Genomic DNA, 21171 nt, shown 5'->3' with positions numbered 1-21171 from the left:
TGGGCAAACCAAATGCTTCATTCTTAGCAAATCCTGAACTTCACTTTGGTTAGAAAGATGTGTCTGAGCTGTCTTTATGGTCCTTGGAGAAGTGGCTGAAACACACGAAAAAATGCGTGATCAAGCTGAGAGAAAGCTCTAGCGCTCGCTTGAAATTTCAAATGCAACCAGATGCAGCTGGGGGGCACAGCACAGGCTCCTCTTCCCAGATCTGCCAACAAGTCTGTCTGGAGTCGAGGGAGAGATTAAAAACAACTCACTCTGCCCATATGTAAAATCAATGCACTAAAGGTGGTAGCCCCAAATAGGCTTGAGACTGCAAATTGCCTCGACATTTTTGCACAAAGAGGGTCCTGGAAGTATGCCTCCCCCAACTGGGATATTTCTGATTCTGCTGCATCACAAGAAATGGAGCATAGCTTTTACCTGGAGAGATCTCTGCAAGTGGGGCTGGCAGGAGGGGAGGCTGAGCCTCCTCACGCTGTTCACTCACTGCTCTTAGACTTTGTGGCCTGACTAAACCCAGCTTAGCTCCAAACTCATCCAAGTTGGTTTCTTCCACCCAGACAATGCTGGAGAGATTGCTCTGAGGCCAGCTCATGCAAAGCAAAACATCTTTCCTGCCCATGCCATTCCTGGGGAACATTACCCAATATTAACCAAGAGCATTTCTTTGATGAAGTGAGGTGCTGACCGAGCTTGCAAAGCAGCAAGTTGCATCAGCTGGATGGTTGAGCGCGGGCTGCATCTCCCCAGGCACTGTTCTGACGAGAACTAGCATTCCTGCTAAATGTCAGCCACATCCGTTCTGCAGCAAGCTCTGTATCAGGCTTGAGATTATGGGAAGCAGCAGGCTGACACTGTAGGTACGGCACAGCAGGGACACATCAGGCGGAACCAGCAGCAAGTATCCAGGAGGAAATGGTTCCTGTCCATATTCCAGTTTTTGCTTGAACAAGTGCAAATCTGAGGAAGCTTTAGCAGGTGCGAAGGTGTTTTACTGGCCCCTAGGATGGGTTTAGCTTTATTTATAGGGGACTCCTCCAAAGCCAATCTCCTGCCTTGATAAGATTCTTCCCTGAAGCTGAGGAGAGAAGCACTTCATCTCAGCTGCTCCTCTGTTATCTGGACACCAGCAGAGCCTGGAGCCATCCTGCCAGCAGCCAGCATGACTTTTCTGAGACAGCAGCTTTCTTCTCCATGCCTCCACGATGCTCATCCCAGTGCTAGCAAACTGGCAGGGATGGGGAAAGAGCAAAAGGGAGAGTGACAGGAGGAAGGCTAACAGCTTCAGGGTTTTTTTTTCAGTCTAAATAGCTGCAGCCTTTCAGGCCACCTTCCAAGGGCAGCGCTTCTGCTGGTGGGTGTTTGGGAGAGCCATGAGTGCATTTTAAATGATACAACTGCATTAAAACAGGACTTGCCAAAACACAGGAAGTGCTCAGCCATCCGCCTCTCTCCTCCTTCCTTTCTGGCTGCTCCCAGAGGGATCAGCCAGGGCAGTGGCAAAGGCCAAGGGGTTCACAGGCACACGGTGGGCAAGGAGGACCCCAAAGGCTAGTACAAATGGGGTAGCTTAGCATTTACTGCCTGGGGAAGCACGGGCATGGAGCAACCTGATATCCTGCCCCGCTGCCGCACTGCTCTGAATAACAAGTGTTTGAATGACAAAGGGGGAAATGCCAAAAATAACCACGCCAGTGGTGGCAGCTGGGGCTCTGCAGAGAGCAAGATACATGCACAGGCCAGTCCCGTGCCAGCTTCCAGCCTGCCTGCCCTGGGGACCACCGGCACATGTATGGGTGGACCAGGCAGTTTGCAGCTGGCAATGCTTCCCCTCCTTTCCCACCTTCTGCCATCAGGGGGGCATCTTTTCTGCACTGCTTTTCCAGGATTTGCTGTTCAGGTGGAAGCTTTTCAAACCAGGGTTGCATCCAGCTCAGTGCCTCCAAAGCAGCCGTGGGTACTGCCAAGCCTTAGGAATTTCACAAGAGTGATGAAAACCAGACAGCTGAGGACAGATGGCCCAGGGGAGCATCTCCTGATCAGAAAACCATGTTTCTTTAGAATTGAGACTTTTCTGCCAGTAAAACCTGGCACACTTTACTGAAGCTCCCATCTGGAAGGGAATATCTATTTCCATTGCTGCTGGCATTTGACTTTATAATGTCATGATAGCAAACTGCACAGACTGGACAGACAGACTTTAGTGACATGCAAGGCCACACCTGTGAAGAAGCTCTGTATTTTTGGTAGTTTCAAAACGTTCTTGTTTTCAGACCTATTTGGAAGGGGCAGCCTTTGCCCACTGCAGCTTCCCCTGGCCTTTGTCCACTAAGGCAGCTTCTGTTTTAGCTACATTTTCAAGATCAGATTTCTTTTTCTAGCCTGGAAATAAGCAGAGCCTTCCTCGGTTGCTGCAGCTGCCAGAGGGCACTTTCCATGGCATGTGTTCAGTTCCAGGAGACTTTTTTGAGGGACAGCTGAATTAAACCCGGTTGGCCCCATTGTCAAAGAGAGCTTCTCTTTGCAGACACCCCATGGGAACCTGCCTGCTGCTGGTGAAAAGCTCTGCATGTGTTACGATGCTACCATGTGCCACCTCCTGGATTTGGCCTTTTGCAAAGAGTGCAGACAGCAGTGTCCCCGTGCCCAGTGCAGAGTAGAGGTCCAGAGCCTGCTCTCCTTTATGGGTCAGGTGTGCACACCAGAGCTACATAACTACTTCAGCTGCTGCTGTTGTGACAACCTCGGAAGAGATGTCAGGAGTGCCAGCAAATACAAACAATTTTATCATTGTGGAGAGACAGTTGCCCAGTACAGCCCAGCAACAGCGGTATGTTAGAGGGTTATGCTGCCAATCTTGCGGCCAGAGAAGGCAATACCAATTGGTCCCACCCAAGTAGGAAATGATAGTGTTAACTCTCTGCAAAGCAAAAGTCTCACTGAAATGGAAGGATGCTTTTAAACTGCAAATTTCCTTTCATCTAAACCACAGCTCAGGCTACCTAGGGGAAAAGCTGTCCTTGGCAAATGTATGGGAATGAGCTGGAAGTGGCTCTGTACCAATACAGACTGTCCATAGGGCTTAGTGGGGTTATAGCAGGATCATCGCTAAATAAGAGAGCGGACACTTCTCACTGGTGGGCTGAAAGCACCATGATAACCACAGACATGGAGCAAATAGCCACAACTAGAGCTGCAAATTCAAAGCAGGATCTCAGCTTTTGCTTTCTAATGTCTCTGAGCTGTTACAGACAAGTTAAATGACCGTAATAGTTTGTATTTCTCTCTATCAGAAGACAGTAAGCTTCCAGGAATCACGAGCAGCCAAAGTGCTCTGCAGCCAGGGCAGACAGCAAGGTAGCCCTGCCAATGTTTCAACACTAGTTTTCTGGCCTTCGTCCTGCATCAGGCACACTCCACTTACAGCAAGGGACAGAAGGGGCTGGAAGTGCCAGCTCCACATGGTGCCGGCACATGAAGCTGGATTCCTTGTGCTCTGCACACCATCGGAGACCTTGCGGCTCTGCAGTCAGCATTAGCACTGCTGAGAAGTTCTGCTTCCTTCCAGCTAAGCAGCACAATTCCTGGAAAGCTCCCAGGCACAGGTCCTGTCCTTCATCTATGCCAGAACAATAACCTGTTGTTGTGGCATTGCTCAGCAGGGCTGGATTGCAGGTTCTTTCCTAAAACTTAAGCGCTTTACTAGTTGAGAAAGGATACCACAAACAGAAAATCACATGTGTGGTTTAAACCCTGATAGGGACTGCTGGCCTCTGGGAGAAGGTCATGTCCTTCCCAGTACAACCCGGCCTGAAAGCATCTGATGATCCACACCCACTTCGTGGGGTGCCGGGAAGCATTCCTTTGCTGGCAGATGGTGCTAATATGGCTTGAAGCCACAAAGACATTAGGTCAGTACAAGTGTCCAGCTTGAAGGTGGCATCCCTCTCAGGGACCAAGATCTGATGCATTCATCAGAGATTCCCATCAGCTCTCTTTCCCGAAGGAAGCATCCGTACAGGGGAAGGGAAACAGCAGCCTTCCCTATACACCCTATAGCATGCTCTGGGGCACTGTGTCCCCCATCAATGTCCTCACAGGTGCAGATGGTGTTTAAGTGCAGCAGTGGGATGCCAGGTCCTGAAAGCAAAAGCCACCCAGGACACCTCAAGTTGGGCCCACTGGGAGCTGAAACATGGTGGGGAAGAAGTCGTCAAGGCAGGACTGAAGTAGTAGGTAGGTCATGGCTGAGGCAGAGAACAGCATCCCACAGCCCTTGTACCAATGGCCGCATGCTGCCTCAAAGGCAGGGGACGAGCTAATGCACACAACAGAGAGATGGCACAAAAGCCTGATTCTAAGTGGGCCAAAACCAGTGGGTATAGCAGGGCTTTGGATTCATCCCCAGCAAGACACTAAACGTAGATAGACCAGCATTGCTGGTGTTGGGCTGAAAGCATTTCTGGCTGCCCCGGGACTTGGGCAGGAGTTATTCCTCTTACTTCACCCCGCTCCTGGTCACAAGCACACAGGAATTTGTTAACCCATGGGATTAATCTGTGCACATTGCCAGGAGTAAGGAGCTGGCTAGATGTGCCTCTCCTTGCCTCCGCTGGCCTTCCTGGCTGGTTCGGGACACTGCACCTGCATCACTGCCAGCCAGCGGCAATGCAGTGGTGAAACAAAACATCTGCACCAGGGCTTACCTCCTCTCCTCCAACTTTCAGCACAGCCCAAGCAGATGAAGTGCAGGGCAGGAGGGGTGAGTAGGTCTTGCCCTGTGTGGACAGGATGTTTTAGGGGACAGCACACACATCCAGCCTGTGTAGAAAGCTCCAGGGAGCATGCAGACTGGGCTATGGTGCCTTAAAGCAAACCAGGTAAAATCATCCTGGGACATAGCCAGGCGTATCTGCCCTCTAACCCTTCCCTTGCCCCCGACCACCCCATTTTCTGAGCACAGCCACCCAATTCAACAGGAGCTTCTCATTTTGGTGCTCAGAAACAGTCACAAACATGCCTGAGCTTTCCAGTTCACCTGACAGTGCAAGAGAAATGAGTATAGCAAATAAACAAAGATAGTGTTCAAGGCTAAGGTCTTCCTCTGGAAAAACTGTTTGAAAGACTAAGCATAAACTGGTTCAGTCTAATGAATACCCCAACATTTTTGCTGTTCCGTCTTACTCCAGAGCCACAAATACACTCAAGTTCTTGGCAAAGGAAACCAACTACCTGGTTACAATTAACTTCCCCAAAAGAAATTAAGGAAAGTTCAATTCACCTCTATAGGCACTGAGGCAGACAAGCATCTTCTAGTTCCAGCTCTGATACATGTTCCCTATCCCAATCCAACCTCTTTTAAAGATAATTCCTGCCTTGGAGGCAGCTAATTGACTGCAAAGGCAGGTCTCTGCTTTTCTAACTCTCTTAAAGGCAAAGTGCGGGCTTTGGACTAAATAGGACATATGGACAAGGAAACATGTATTTACAGTTGTATAGCTGAACTGCCACTCTCAGAAATAAGGCTCATGAGCGCAAAGTCACTCCCAGTAACCAGCCCAGACAGCAGAAGCCCTTTCCCATGCAAACAAGTTCCAGTTAATGAGGGCAGTAGGTGGCACATACAGCCTCCACAAGTGACACAGTACATAATTTTCAGGATCTTGTGGCTAATATAAGTCCATAATTCTTACTTGTTCCTGGAAAACACTACTGGGATTACCCACTGAAACACAAACAAAGGAAACGAGCTGTGGAGCCCGGTCTTCAAGGATCACAGCTGGAGACTGTATGTGCTGGAAATAGCATAGCTGCAATTCTGAAACCTATGAAGGCTTCCTCATCCAAAATCCTGACCCATCTATATAATGGCATCTAATATATCTGTAATGGCCAGAAAGGTCCTAACCAAAGTGGAAGCTGGAAAATAGCACCTTTATCACATTATCCTCAGGTAGCCCAGCAAACCTGCTGTCATCATACCAGCTTCCACACTCCCTCTTTGCTGCTACTATTCAAAGCATTTGAATTTGGGGAATCCTTTGTGCAAGCCCTTGACTCCAGGTCACCAGCTTGACACGTGCACTCTGCCCAAAAGGGTCAGCACAACTCCATGTCCTCACTTGCTTTGCACACATTTGGCTGCACCTTGAGAAATGAGCCAGAAAACAGATTGGGGCACAAAGAATAGCCACACAAGCTGTTTTGCTTCAGCCAAGATAAGGCTAGGGACAAAAAGGAACCTCAGAGAAAAACTGAAAATATCACTGCAAACTTGTAGCCTGGCAATACAGCTAACTGGGCATTGCCCACATCTGGAGGAGATATTCCTGTGAAAAACCTGATGATAGGTAACTCACTGGCCAGCGTGTATAGGGGATCTTGCATGAACAGCTGCCCCTGGAAAGCCAGGAGGGGAAATGTAACAGGAAGCAGCAGGAGGTGCATAAATGTAATTTTCTCTTTCTCTGATTAAGCTTGTTGAAGAATAGCTTTTCCATGTTGAGACAGAATGTAAAAACCTCCTTGTCAATAGAGAGGAATCATGAGGTTGTTGTGCCAACTGGGGCAAGATGTTTTATTTCTATACCATCAAGGGAGAAATAATTCTTTAGAAAAATCAATGAAATTTAAATGAGTACATAGGAATGGCTGTTCCAGCCCCAAAGGTCCATCTAGCTGAGCACTGTGCTTCCACCACAGTATGTCCTTCGAGAACATAGTTGCACGGTTCCCAGGGGCACCATGAACGTGAAAGTTGTGAAGACATGAGTCACCACACAAGGGACTGCCATCTACTCGTACCTTCCCAGCTCCCCTCCATCCTGACCTCAACTACCCAGTTTGGGTAGTTCTGCTGGTGGATCTGAGGGCCTGGCAACCTCCTGCACAGCCTCAATTCAGGGTCTTGGCCAAGGACACAGGGGGACCATTTCCCCACTGGCAGAGCCAGGCAGGAGTTATCTTGACAGGCAGCCGCTGCCTGGTGTGGGAGTCACAATCCCATCTGCGTGGCTGGATACAGAGGAGCTTAACCATCCCCAGAGACCCATCTGGATCACATCATCTGGGCTGGAGGCCTCGGTCACACTCTGCCACCCTTCCTGAATCCAGGAATCAGAAAAATCTGTCTGTGCCCAGCCATGGGGAAACTGGTGTGGTGCCTGGTGTGCTCCCACTCATTTACAAGGAACCTAATTAAATATCAGGAGATGCTTTTCTCTGTTCACGGCTTCCATTTTCTACTCAACACTCAACCACCAAGATCTGTGGTCTCGGTTCAGGACTTTGCCCTCACAGATGGTTCTGGCAGTACCCAACTCTGCAGCTCTGGAGTTGAATCCTTCCAAAATGCCATCAACAGCTGTGCCATCTCTCTAATATCACGGTAATAACCACAAATTAATACACTCATAAAAAAATAAAGCTTGAAGGATCTTAAGGAGCTCAAAGCATAACCAGCTGTATCAGCTGTTTTTTCAGGTTCTCTTCGAAGGCCTCCAGTAATGGAATTTCTACAACTTCCCCAAGAAACCATTTCCCAGGATCTGCGTCTTTCTGGTTTGGCTTATGCTCATGATATTTTCTCCTAGCCATGAGAGACAGAGAGAAAAAAGCATTTCCTTCCTCTTTTCAGTAGCTTTTTATACATTTGAAGAGCTTCACACTTACCTTTTGTCATGGTTTTGGCTGGGATAGAGTTAATTTTCATCACTGTAGCTGGTATAGTGCTGCGGTTTGGATTTAGTATGAGAATACCATTGATAATGCACTGATGTTTTAGTTGCTGCTAAGTAGTGCTTACACTAGTCAAGGACTTTTCCAGCTTCCCCTCCTCTGCCAGGTGCACAAGCAGCTGGGAGGGGAGGAGGCACAGCCAAGACAGCTGATCCAAACTGGCCGAAGGGATATTTCATATCATATGACGTCATGCCAGTATATTAACTGAGAGGAGTTGGCCAGGGGAAGCAGTGATCAAAGCTCAGGGACTGGCAGTATCGGACAGCAGGTAGTGAGCTGTTGCATCACTTAGGGTTTTTTGGCCTGTGTTTCACCTCTCTCTCTATCTCTCATTATTTTCCTTTTCATCATCACCATTATTATTGTTGTTGTTGTATTTTAATTATTAGACTGTTCTTATCTCAAACCATGAGCTTTCTTACTTTTGCTCTTCTGATTCTCTCCCCCATCCAACCAGGGTGGGAGGGGAGATCCAGAGATCTGCCCAAGGCTCGATAGTTATGAGTGGCAGGGTATGTGGAATAGTATGGCAAATACCTAGGACGATGGGCACCCCCAGTGTTTTGGAACTTCACCCCTGAACAAGTGCAGAATCCTGAAAAACTAGTAGAGTACTTGGAGAAAGTGTGTTGTCACCCTGGCAACTCCAGAGAGGCACAGATCACTGCAACGTGCTGGGGCCTGGCCCATGCCTACCAAGCCCTGTTCAACAGTATTCAGTACCCCCAAGGGGAAGAGGTGGTGTCTGGATCAAAAAAGACAAAGAGAAAGAAAGCAACAGGGGCCGTGGCTACTACCACCTCAGTGAAAGGCACTGCAGCCACTCCAACCCCCATGACAGGCGCTGCAGCTGAATCAAAGAACCAACCTGTGCCAGTATCAGTCACCCCTATACACAAGAAGAAATCCTGGAAGCAAAAGTCAACTTGTTTAGAAAGAGATGATGGAAGAGCAGGGCCATCACGAGGAGAGGAGGAAGAAGAGGAAGAACTCATAAACAAGAAAGAGACCACCCAATCCCTGTCCTTGAGTGAGCTGTGAGATATGTGAAGAGATTTCGGCCATTGTCTAGGTGAGCACATTGTCATCTGGCGGCTCCAATGCAGGGATAATGGGGCCAGTAGCCTGGAATTAGAGGGTAAGGAAGCCAAGCAACCGGGATCCCTTTCTGAGATTTTATTATCTGATTTATATTTAATTCATGTTATTTATCTGATATTACTATTACTATTTTATTTCTGTTATTAAACCGTTCTCATCTCAACCCATGAGTTTTCATACTTTTGCTCTTCCAATTCTTTCCCCCATCTCACTGGGGTGGGGGGAGTGAGAAAGCAGCTCTGTGTTGCTTAGTTGCTGACTGGGACTAAACCACGACATCCTGTTTTACCTCAATCTTCAGTAAGCAATTTTCTTCCCTTCCATCTCTCCTGCTAGGTCAGATTTTCTCTCCTTCTTGCTGCTCCTGCCGCTGTCCTCTATTGTCACCCTAATCCAAACCTGAAATCTACGGCTGTTGCTTAGGGTAAGCTCCATCAAGCCTTTTCCACTGGCCTTCTCATAGGAGACTTTGACCCTCAAAGACCATGCATTATTCAGGGCAGTTTTTGGCATTTTTGTTTCACTGACACACAACACATCACTGATCATTTCACCTTTATAGCCCCCAGCAAAGTGTCAAACCTCGGCCTTGCTCACAACTACTCATTTAACACCCTGAAAGCCTTCAGAGCTCCTCAAAGCCTCACGCTGAGACCTGGCAGCTTCTTGCTCCACCAGCCCTAACAACACACGCTTCGACTTCTAAGCCTGACAATATCTCTGCAAAGGAGATGTGAGAATTTGTTTGCCCTCCTGCTCTTTAATTGCTGTCCTTTCCACCTGCAGATCAATGAAGTTACCAGCCATGATGAAATTCTGCATTTCTCATGTCTGTAAATATTTTCTAAAATTTTATTTCCTTCTTAAGACTTTAAAAACTAGGCCAAAAAGAACAACTGGGATAATAAGAATTAGGTTTGCCTTTGGCTTTTTTGATCAAGAATGCTTTTAACAGGCTCAGTTGTCAACATCAGGACCAACTCAATGCTGAATGTCTGACATTCCAGTCATTATTCCGAGTTTTTATCCTTCCCCTCCCTCCCTGGCTGTTTACTTAAAGATTAACTCATGTTGCTCCATTGTGGGCCAGGGAGCTGAAACGGGAGTGAAGCTCCTCATAAACACCCAGCAATGTCTCCCAGTCAACAAGTCACTCAGGAAGGTCAGACAGTAGCAAGTGCAGAGGTGAAAAGGATGCCCAGGGAGGGCAGTGCTATGGGAACATGCCAATAAATGCAGTGCAGCAGTCATGGCTTGCTAAAGCCTGGGCTAGCTGCCACATGTGGATTAGTGCTACATAGTGCTCCACAGGAGGGAAAAGTGACAAGCTGGGCTTTGCTAGTGCAAGAGCCTTTGGCTTTCTTCAATTCTGTGGGCTCCTACACCACTGCACAGGCTGTTTACTGCTTCTTTTTGGCCAAAGGAGTGAGCCTGCTCTGCAGAAAACTTGTCTGACTTTTAGCAGGGCCTGCCCAGGTCAGCTTCCCCACAGGGACCTGCAGTTACTGCAGCATCACTCTGGAGTGAGAGGGGACAAGCAGAGGGGACAGTTGCAGCCCCAGTGCCTCTGCACTATGAGTCATACCTGATGATGTCAAAACACACAGGAAGGGACAGCCAGTGCTAGGCCATTGGTTTTTATAAAGCACATAATAAATGTTCAGGTTTTTTTAAACTTTCCCCTCTTACTAATAAGGTCCTGGCTCAATGCGTTCAGTGTTTTGAGGATTTTTTTTCTTTTTATGTTGTATATGGCAGCCTAATTACAGTCATTACATTGCCTTGAACTATTTAAAAGAAGTTGCTACATATAATTACGTTCGTGTAAGTGAGAGTAATGCCATGTCTAATACTACGGGACTCCATGTATACTGGAAGAAGCAGTCTGTGCTCTCCCAATAGATATCTGAAAGGGTTAACACCACAGCTTGCACCCAAGCCAAAACACAAGTTTCCAGTGGCATATTATATCAGTTGTCCATCGTCTCCATTCCACGATACATGTGTTGTGCCCTGGGTATTGTTTGCTATATTTAGCAAAACTAGAACAAATTTTCCTACAGTGTAACGCTAGCAGGTAATTGCCCACCCCACCAAAGCCACTGCAGGCTGATTTCCAGCAGACCTGCAGCATGCACGTTACCCATTCAAGAGGTGGCAAGGAGCTCAATTCCTGGAAGTGTTTATTACAATTGGCTTGTCTTGCTGGTCTCACTGCAGCCTAACAGGCTCCCAGCTTTACTAATGAAAACACAATTAAATTGCACGTGGTGCAGCTCCTACTCGGCTTCTTCCCGGGTTTTCCCCAGGTCGGACCATCACAGCCAGTTCGCTGTAACTTCAGCTTGTTTATTTGGCTGATCAAGATCTGAAAACACCACATAAGGCTCTGTGTGTCCTTCAGTAAGTAATCACAGCACCGCATCACACACATCGGGGAGATGTGGGTCCTTGGGGGGATGCACAGCCTGTTGACAGCTTTGTGTCCAGCTCCATCCATTTAGCTCTGCAACCAAGATCTTTTTCTTTATACTAGAGACCGAAGCACTAAGCTCAGATCCTATTTTCATGGCCATGAGCACTGTCCTGTCATATTCCCAGTCTGCTTCTCCACCTATTGAACAAATCACAGCAGGGACTCACTGCCTCCTCAGCCAGTTTGCTGCTGTATGCCCTGCTGAAGGTGTACACCATTTTGTTATGCAAAAGATAGTACAAAGAGCCCCTTCCATGCAGCAGCAAGCAACACAAACATTTCCTAAATGAGACCAGCCAAACCCAGAGGCAGATACCAGTTCAATCTATAGGGAGACACAAATTATTCTGCTGCATGCTTGACTGCTGGGAGTTTTGCAAATGCTTTAATGAAGTCTGGACTGCACCAAGGTGAGGATGTCAGAAATTAATTCCTGATGATCTCCAGTACAGAAGTAGCTCTTCATCTGTCTTTCCATCCAAGTTGCTTGGTTTTGCTTCTTTTCCCTTCAGCAATTAAGTAAAATTAAGTATATACATTGACAGAAACAAAACTAGCAAAACAAGAGTATGAGAGAAAATACCTCCAGCCAACTGGTGGAAGTTGAGGCAAATGACAGCTGCCTCACACAGCCAGGAGTCCCAGGGCAGAGTTTGGTCAATTAGAGCTTTACCAGCAGCAGACTGACTTAACAAAAATACATAAACCAGCTGGCCCTGAGACTTGTCTTTTCCTTGTCTATCAATCACTAACAGACACCAGACATTTTTACATAGCCATATACATTGCATAGCTCATGCTCTAAATTATTAGTTTATGCAATTACAGTTTTCTCTGTTTAATGTCGCATATGCAAAGGTCATTGCTGGAGATAGGAAAGGGGCTTCTGTTCCCAGATGAGGCATGAAGATGGGCCACATTTGGCCAGAACAAGAGATATCCTTGTCCTTTCACTGGCAGGACACACGCCCTCCCATGCATCACCTGCCTCTGGCTGTCTACTTTGCTGTGTCCCTCTCCCAGTGGCCACGTGTATGCTCGCTGGGATTCACATGGGGACTTGAAGTGAAAAATGTGATGCTGTTGAAAAAAGCTGCTTGCATGATATATCCACATGTCTGGAAGGTGTGAACAGCGTCTCAGCTCCAGTGGCCCAAGCATTAAATAGCAGGGACCAGAAAGGAGAAGGTCCCCTGGAAGCCTGGGGATCTTGGTAGCCTAGACTGGGACCGAAGGGCAAATGTACCTCCGTGGTTCCTTACTGATACTTACACCAGCTTTGGATGAAAATGATTGAAAATTAGGACAAAGGTCCTGCTCTGGAAAAACATCAAAATCAACCAAGCAGAGATAAAAGCATAACAATCAGTCTTTGGAATTATGTTTCTTTAGCTCCTCAGATGGGCAGGTGGGAACCTGGCTGGACTCTAGGCCTAGAGCACAGTGTCAAACCTTCCCTCTGTGCGGGGCACTGAACAGGGTGAAGCCCAAGCCCAACAGCCAAGGAAGCGCCACACAGACACAGCTGCTTTAAAAGCTTTGCCTGGTGATATACTTGAAAACTGGCGTTGGCCCATTCCTTGGCAGCATGTCCCGCTAGGGCCATAGCCCTTTTTCCTCTTGTTTAGCACTGCCAATGCACCACAACAAACCAAGCAAAAGTCTTCCTGCACCAACTGATTCAAACAAGCTGTGCCTAATAGACCATCTATCTCATTGCTATTTGTTTTGGCATCTTTGACTGTTTTAAATCCTACTTAAAGCTGTCTAACAACCAAGATTACACCAGTCACAACTGCCATACAGACATCTCTATTTCTATCTGTAAACTGGAAACACGGCTTTTTTTTCGTCCCCCTTTTGCTGGTACAACACTGGCGGCAAATCACACCGGGGTGGGAGGGTGGGGTGTGACAATAACTATGTTGTCCGAGCCCAAGGTATGACACAAACATTGCCTGCTGGTACTAGACACTGTGGAAACCTGTGTAGGCTTGTAGCACACAGCCATACTGAGCAAGATCCACAGGTGCCTGGTTTAATAGCTATTGCTTGGCACTACCATCCAATTCTCCTCCAAATAATCAGACAGGCTTGGCTGCTGCCAGGCAAAACAGACATCACCTCTAATGCTAGACCCTGCTGAGAGTAGCTCCAGAGGCACCCAGCCTTCCTGCACAAGGACAGGATCTGAGCTACAAAGCAAAATGTCCAAAAGGGTTTTGACAAAATGACATTTGAATAACGGTTGAAAATTCACCCAACCCACATCATCTGGTTGCTGCCAGTCTCTGGCTATTTCCAGTCTCCTGGCTATATGTACAAACCTACCCCAAGCCTCCAAAAAGTGCAGGGAGGGGTTTTGTGATGCAAAATTTAGGGCTGTGATTCAGTTCAGCCGATGTGTCAACAAAAGCATCCCTTTCCAAGCATTCTCTGCCTACTTCATCCACCCCTTTCTAGGAACTCCCTAGCTGCACAGCTTTCCACAGGAAAGGCCATTTTGTGAAACAGATTTTTTCTATAGAAATGCTTTGGTTTTAATGACTTTTCCTGAAATTTCTTATTTTCTTCTCCAGAAATTTATTTGCAAAAATGAATTTTCCCCATCAGTTTTCCATTTCAAAATTATACTGCCATATATTTCCCCAATCTTATAAATTAAAAGATTTAGATTAGATTTAGATTAAAAGATTTAAAACTCAAAAGAAGATCAAAACATGCCAGATTTCTTTAGAGAAAGTAGTTCCTTTGAAACAGCCAAGTCCATCCAGGATTTCCTTTTCAAGGAATTCCTAGGAACTTCTGAAATGGGACATTTCCTGCTGTTTCACACCACACACATTTTGACATCCCAGACCTCTTGCCAGAAGGTGTTCCAGCATTTCTACTGCTCTGCCATAATATAGTCCTCACAACTGCTCCATTTCTAAATGTTTCAGGACACTCATCAAAGCATTTGCCCAGCACACAGGGCAGCTCTTCGAGCACTCTCTCTGTCTGCACATAGCATTTCATGCTTCGTGAACTTGCATTGAAGAAGGTGGAACAATGGGATAATCCTAAAATCAGTTTTCGCAGTCCTTACTCGTGTGCATTGTTCCAGATTTGTGCGGTTTGGCCTTGTTTGCATTTCGAGAGCCTTCAAGCAAACATTAGCTGAGAGGAGAAACAGATGGTGCAATTAAACACCAAATTCCCCACCATGGGATGCCCTGCTAAATCTCTCAAACCTTCCCAGGATGACTGAATGGGAAAGGCTGGAGCAAGCAGGCTCTTCCCTCACACAGCATCAAGATAGCAATCAGGCAAAGGAGCATTTCTAAAGCCACTAAGTTTCCTTAAGACAGAAAATCTGAGAGTCCTGGAAAATCAAGGCGGAAGGACCCAAGATTCCCATACAGACCTCATAGGGTCTCAAAGCAGCAATCACAGACCAGTGCCTTCCTCTGTGCACAGCTTTCCCACAGTGGAGGCGAAAATCTGAGTGAAATAGCTCCAGAGGCAAGAGGATGGAGGGCTTTGAGAAGGAAACATGGGCTCAGTTCTGCAGCTCCTTGTGTGCAGGGACCAAGGCAGATAGTATCCCATCTCTGTGCACTGGCCAGCAAATGCACAGGGGTGCCCTGCAGAAGGCTGCCAGCAGCCATCAAAAAAATGCCCCTGCCTCCACACTGTCTTCATACATGAGGGAGAGTCCAGGGGACCTCTAAGTGCTGCAGAAAGGCATGGGGAAGCAGAAGACACACCCACGGCTGCACCTGGAGGGAAGCAGAAGGTGTTATCAAGGGGCAGACAAGTGTCTTCCCCCAGGAGCTCAGCCTCACCTGCGGGGCTGGCCAGCCAGGAGGGCCTTGGCAGTGGCATCGCCTGCTTGCAATGCCAGCATGTGTCCTGTGGCACTCATTTGGGAGCAGCGTTGAACTGTTCTGCTTTCTTCCAAAGAGCTCCATGGAGGCTCCCAAATGTGATTTTTAATATTAGTTACATTCAAGGGCCAGATATTCACCTCCCACCTTGTGCCACCAGCATCTGGCCTAAAGCATACAACACACTGCTTTCCCAGGAATATGTGAACCTGGCTCAGAAAACCCCAGAACAACCAAGTAAGTTCTTGATAGCTTTGCCTTTCCCAACAGCACAAGTCCAGACCTCAGGAGCCAGCATGTGGCTTACAGCACACCCAGGGCTCTTTTCTCCCTTCAAAAATCTTCATCCTTTCTGTGTCTCAACTTGCTCATTTTGCTTTGTGGAGTTTTTTTTCCCACTTGAAGTCAGTATAGCAATTCTATCAATCGTACTCCCAGTCTGTTTGGTGTAAATACAGAAGTAAGCATTTGTTTTTCTAGACTGTTACAGCACAAGCCACCTTCTTGGTTCCACAGCAGGCATAGCATGAGGTCAGGGCACTTTAGACCCCTCCATGCTCTTGGGGACAAGGACCAAATGTCACAAAGTCCCCAGGCCTGCCAAATCCAGGCAGAGGCTGCCAGAAAGAAGCTGACGAAACATCTTTAGCCAGAATCTGTGAGCTTATTTCCCCAGCACAGTCAGGGCTTGGGTTGTAGAGGATTAGCAGTAAGCTCTGCACCTTCCTTGAGCAGCCAGGAATTGCAGCCCCTTGGCACAGGATGGCGGCAGCATGGCTTCCAGGAAGCACTGGAAGCCCTCGCAGAATTTCCAAATAGACCCTATCTCTTCCAGACACTGACGCACAGCATTTGATGAGCTCCATGTTATTCTGGCACAGCCTAAAAAAAGGTGCTGTCCAAGAGGGGTTGGGAAGGGATATTGGGAAAAACAAGCACTCATTTCCATCACATTCAGCAGTGCTGTCACCAGCGTATGACGTGCGGGAATTTGGTCGTATATCAAGGAATGTTTTTCCCTTGAGTCCCAAAGGAGGAATTCAGCTTTCCTTCTAGAAAGTGAAGTAACCCCAATGTTCCTAGCCCTGCTACTGCAGAGAAAAGCTTAACCCACGATAGTCCTAGGTATGACTGATTCCCTGCCCAAACGCACTGTCCACCTGGATGGACAGGCATCCTTCTCCTCTTTGCAAACCTGCCTCAGACCTTCAGAAACACACACACTGCTTGAAATCACTCACACCCCAGGAGATGTTGAAACTGAAATAACACCATGCTCTCACAGCCAGCCTGGCTCATGGGGACTCCAGTCCTGCACCAAACCATCACTGCCTGCCACCCTGCTCTGCTCTGTACACACAAATAGCTGGGTTAGCTCAGTCCCAGGGCCATCTGGCCCCCAGCACAGACCAGTAGCACCACTTAGAGTGAAAACAGGTTCCCCAGCCAACTTTCCTTACCTCTAATATCCAGCAATGTCATGACTGTAGCTCGACCAGCAAAGAGCAGCTCACTAGCCTCTCACCTGCATCTTGCTGCAGTTTATTACCAGAGGCCCCTAGATACTCATCTTGCCCTCCTCTACTTCCCCAACCCTCAGCACGTGCCTACAAACACTGCAGCAAATGTTGTGGGCCATGCTCAAGAGCTTGTTTTGTATGTGCAATGCACTGGTTCCCTCCCCCAGACATTATCTGTAGGGAGATTGCACCCCTTAGCTCAACACACACACAGAACAAATCTCTGCTTTGCAACAACTGTCCAGGGCTGTGTGATGGACAATTGTTATTACTTTCCCCACCTGCAGATGTTTGTTCTATTTCCATAAGAGGTTTCAATAAGAGCATGTCTCAAAAAGCTCTCTCCCCCACAAAAATCCAGCCTGCTCCTTGCTTTTATCTCTGTAAGAAGGAAACAAGATCTGCTAACACAATCACTGTTTTCACTTGCTTTTAAGTCCACAGAATCAGGGGACATATGCCTGCACACAACACCAGAGCTATGCAAGAGCCATTTCCAAGTCATTTGCTCGGGTGCTTTATTCCAAAGTATGTTTGGTTTGATTTTGGTTTTTTTTGGTGGGGGCTTAGAGTAAAGATGCTTTCAAAATATGCCCATGAATCCCTGTGGAAGAAGGCTGCACAGCAGGTTTTCCAGATGCGTTATAGGAACTGTAATAGAAGGTGTAGGAGAAGAGAGCTAGAATTAGGATTCTCAGGCCAAGAAACAGCAGAGCCCTGCATCATTGCTGCCTCAGTCTTTACAACCCACCTTGCTCTACAATGCAGTGAACAGTGTTTTCCATGACACTGCTGATGAAGCCCGTGTAATTCTGCAGCTCAGGCCAGCTCACATGCAGAAGAAACCCACTGTCTGTAAACAGAGGACTGCGACGAGAAATGCAGCACACAATGCTCTAAGGCAAGGGCTGAAGCATCATGCATGTTTCTGGTGATGTGACCCCCAGACCTGGACCAGAGGGACCCCTGGATTCCTGGGCCCAGGCCCTATAGTGGCAGATAGCTAAGGAATAGATGCTGAACAGTGACGGGCCCCTGACCACCTGCTCTGCACAGCACCAGGCATCCCCTGTGCCTTCAGAGTCAAGATTCTTGGCCAATTAAAAAAAAGAGCAGCTTAAAAATCTCATGTGCCACAAGACAGCTAAAGTCTTGACATGTAAGCCTCTCCTGCTTCAGGAAGTACTCAAGGTTAAAAAATACAAAGAAAATGAAAACATGAATTACAGCAAAGCTTTCTGTTTTTAAGATTAACTCCTTCAAACCCTTTTATTACAGGTTCTTTTGCCCATATGTTTGAGGAAACAACTTGCTGATTCTCTCACAGCCAGGAAAGGTCCCAGCAGCAAGGGTGACTAGGTCATCAAAGCTACATTTTCATTCTACCTTTGGTCTGTTGAACTCCCAAATTAGGCTTATTCCCAGCAAAACACCAGCAAGACAAAAGCATCATCCGCACCTCAACCCAGACCAGGCAGAAGCAGACAGCTGCCCTGAGAAATCCCTGCCAGACCCGCTACAAAAAAAAAAAAAAAAAGCCAAGACAAAAATGTTATTTTGCAGCTGGGACCCTTGACTGTCTCCCAAAGTAGCATTAATCCACCTCACCTTTGTAAACTCCACCAGGAAATAGCGGCAAGGAAGGGGTGGAGGAGGAAAGAGAACCACTTATGAAGCATCAGCTGCAGTCTAATTAGAGCTATTAGCAAGCTCTTAGTGGTGTTTATTAGCCTTTACCCAACATTGCTGAATGAAGCAATTCTAACATCAGTCTTCTGGCTTGGAAAGCTGTGCTCCAACCCAGCTCAAGGAAGAGAGGGGTTTTCAAAGGTCAAACTGGTTATAATCACAGCTGCAGCTCTCCTAGCCAGCTCTGAGTTTGTTTTGAGCTAACAGACAGTCCTAGAGAAAAGGACCCACTGTGCTTGGGGGAGGAATAAGATCTTCCAGTCAGAGGAGGTCCATCATGATATCTCTCTGAGCCAGAGGCCTGCTCCTCTGAATTATGGCTATTGAGTCATTTTGAGTTGACATTCTTACACTACCTTTACTCTTCTGAGAGCCAGGGATTGCCAACTGCTTGCCCTGGTGATCAGGATGAGATGCAGTCAGAAGAAAGGCAGCAAGTCCTGAGCCTGGTCAGGACAAGCTTGCCATGAGTCGGGCAGGATTAAAATAAGATTTACACCTTCTGATTCATAAAACATTAATCACTGGCTGCTGTTGGATGTCTTCAGCCTGCAAACAGTTTGTCTAACATGAAGTGTTTCTTAAACATGTCATGCCTCTGCAAGGACACAGAGCCAAAAGCTGCATGCCTCAAGCAGAGCAAATCTCCCCGGAGTCACTTATAGTAACATATTTCAAGGGAGTTTATGATAGAGAAGGGACATTTAAAAATATACAAATGCATATTATAAATCACAGCCTCTGCTGAGAAGGAGCAGAAGGAAGAAACCTGTACAATTTAACAAACTCTTAGAAATAATGTGGAGAAAATTTATGTGGAGGGATCTTACCTATGAGTTTGCTAGTCATGGTTAGTACAGGAGGACCAAAAATCACACAATCAGGATGCCACAATAAGTGAAAGCACGTGGCAAATTTAGAATCTCCTTAACCAACGTGAACACTGAACTCCTATATATCTTTCTCAAGCACATACATAGTCAGGGAAGATCATCCATATCTCTGTGCTGGACAATCTGCCTTGCTTTTGTGGTCTAGCTACCACAGTTCACAATCTGTACAATAATTTCCTTCTGAGATAAGCAGAAGCAGATCTCTGCCATTGCAATGGATGAGTCTGCCTGAGGTGCCACAGATGGAGGAAACCCAACAGAAAGCCTTAACTCTTAGGGCTGAGTGCCAGATCAGTACCTGAAAAGCTGAGCAGCCCTCTGAGTTCTGACTCGTTCCCAGTGTGTATAACAACTGACTGCTGCAGTCACAAGGTTTTGAAAGACAAAGATGTATCTTTCAAAGTTTGTTGTCACAAGTAATTACAGTCTGCTTCTGCAATTGCTTTACAGGATGGTGTTGGTGGAAGCTACCTCTGAGACCTGGCTGATGTGACCACTGACTCTGCAGGCTGTTGGTTGAGTCATGCCTTAGCCACCCAGATCAACAAAACTTGCAATGTTAGCAGCACAGTTTCCCCTCTTGATGAGCAAATGCTGTACATCATGAAGGTGGCTGTGATTGCAGCCACCTACAAGCAGCAGCAGCAGCTCTTTTGGAAGACAAAATGTGGTGAAAAGAAACTTCAATTTCATCCTCGTTACAGCTCAGACTCATGGCTTTCAAAAACAGTCATGTTCAGCAGAGAAAGGCTGTGTTCAAGCTTTGTTCTCACCATCAGCATTTCCTTACACATCCTTCAGCCTCCCAGGTGCTGTTATACATCAGGCACAGTGCTGGAAGGTGGATCCAAGTAGCCCCACCAAGTCAGCCTTGAGCTCGTGGGAGGGAGAAGTTGCTACCATGCTCCCAACCCTTGGCCCTTCTGCTGATCCATCCTGAGTATCTTGGAGGTGAGGTGCCACATTCTCCTCCCCAGGACTGAACATCACAGAGATGCTGGGGAGCGTGAGCCACCAGGAAGGAAAGCCAGTTGTCCATGAGGAAATATTGTCCCCATCACACCTTGGGTACCACCACAGAGGTCTCAGACCACCTCATCCCATCCAGCCCTAAGCACAGCAGTTCTCTGCCTGTTACCACTGCAGCCCTGTGCAAACCACCCTGCCCTGCAAGAAAATGCTGCTTTATCTCAGGGATGCCTGCAGATGATGATGTGAAATGTGAATAAGGAAAGCAGTTTGTGCAGAAAAGCAATGATCCCTTTGGGATCTTCCCAGTTTATAAGCAGTTACACCAAGCAGCTAAAAAGGAGGAATGCTCAGCAGAGAAGGGAGGAGGATAATCCACTGGTATAAAGCCCTGCAGCTCCCAGAAGCAGTAAGCGATGTAAAGCAGAGCTGGCATTTGCGGATGCAGATTATCTTCTAGTTTGCATATATCAGGACATCTGCTACTACAACCTCATGCAGCTAAAACTACCTCTGTCTTCACCTGCAGTTGGTGATGAGTGTAGCGTAGAGTAACTCACTGAGCTGAGCCTCACGCAGGGGATTCTGCTCCTTCACACCAAGTTATAGCCAATTCTGGATTTCAGCAACTATTATTTATCACCAGGGCTCCCTCCTAACCGTTACCACATCGGTAAGGAGTTATTCAAAATGAGTTTCCAAATTAGCAAATCTGCATTCATTTCTTTTATGTTCATTTCAGTTTATGAGGAATGTCAGCAAATCACAGGATCCCACTCAGGGTAAATTACCTGGGGATTTTATGCATGATGATTCTGCTGAACTGCAAAAGCAGCATGGCAGCGAGCTCGTCATGCTGCTTACAGTTGCCTAAGGCACCATGGAGAAGGAGCCCAACCACTTCCAAA

Source organism: Phalacrocorax aristotelis, chromosome 8 (genome assembly GCF_949628215.1).
Source record: "Phalacrocorax aristotelis chromosome 8, bGulAri2.1, whole genome shotgun sequence".
Taxonomy (NCBI): Eukaryota; Metazoa; Chordata; class Aves; order Suliformes; family Phalacrocoracidae; genus Phalacrocorax; species Phalacrocorax aristotelis.
This window is presented reverse-complemented; position numbering follows the sequence as displayed.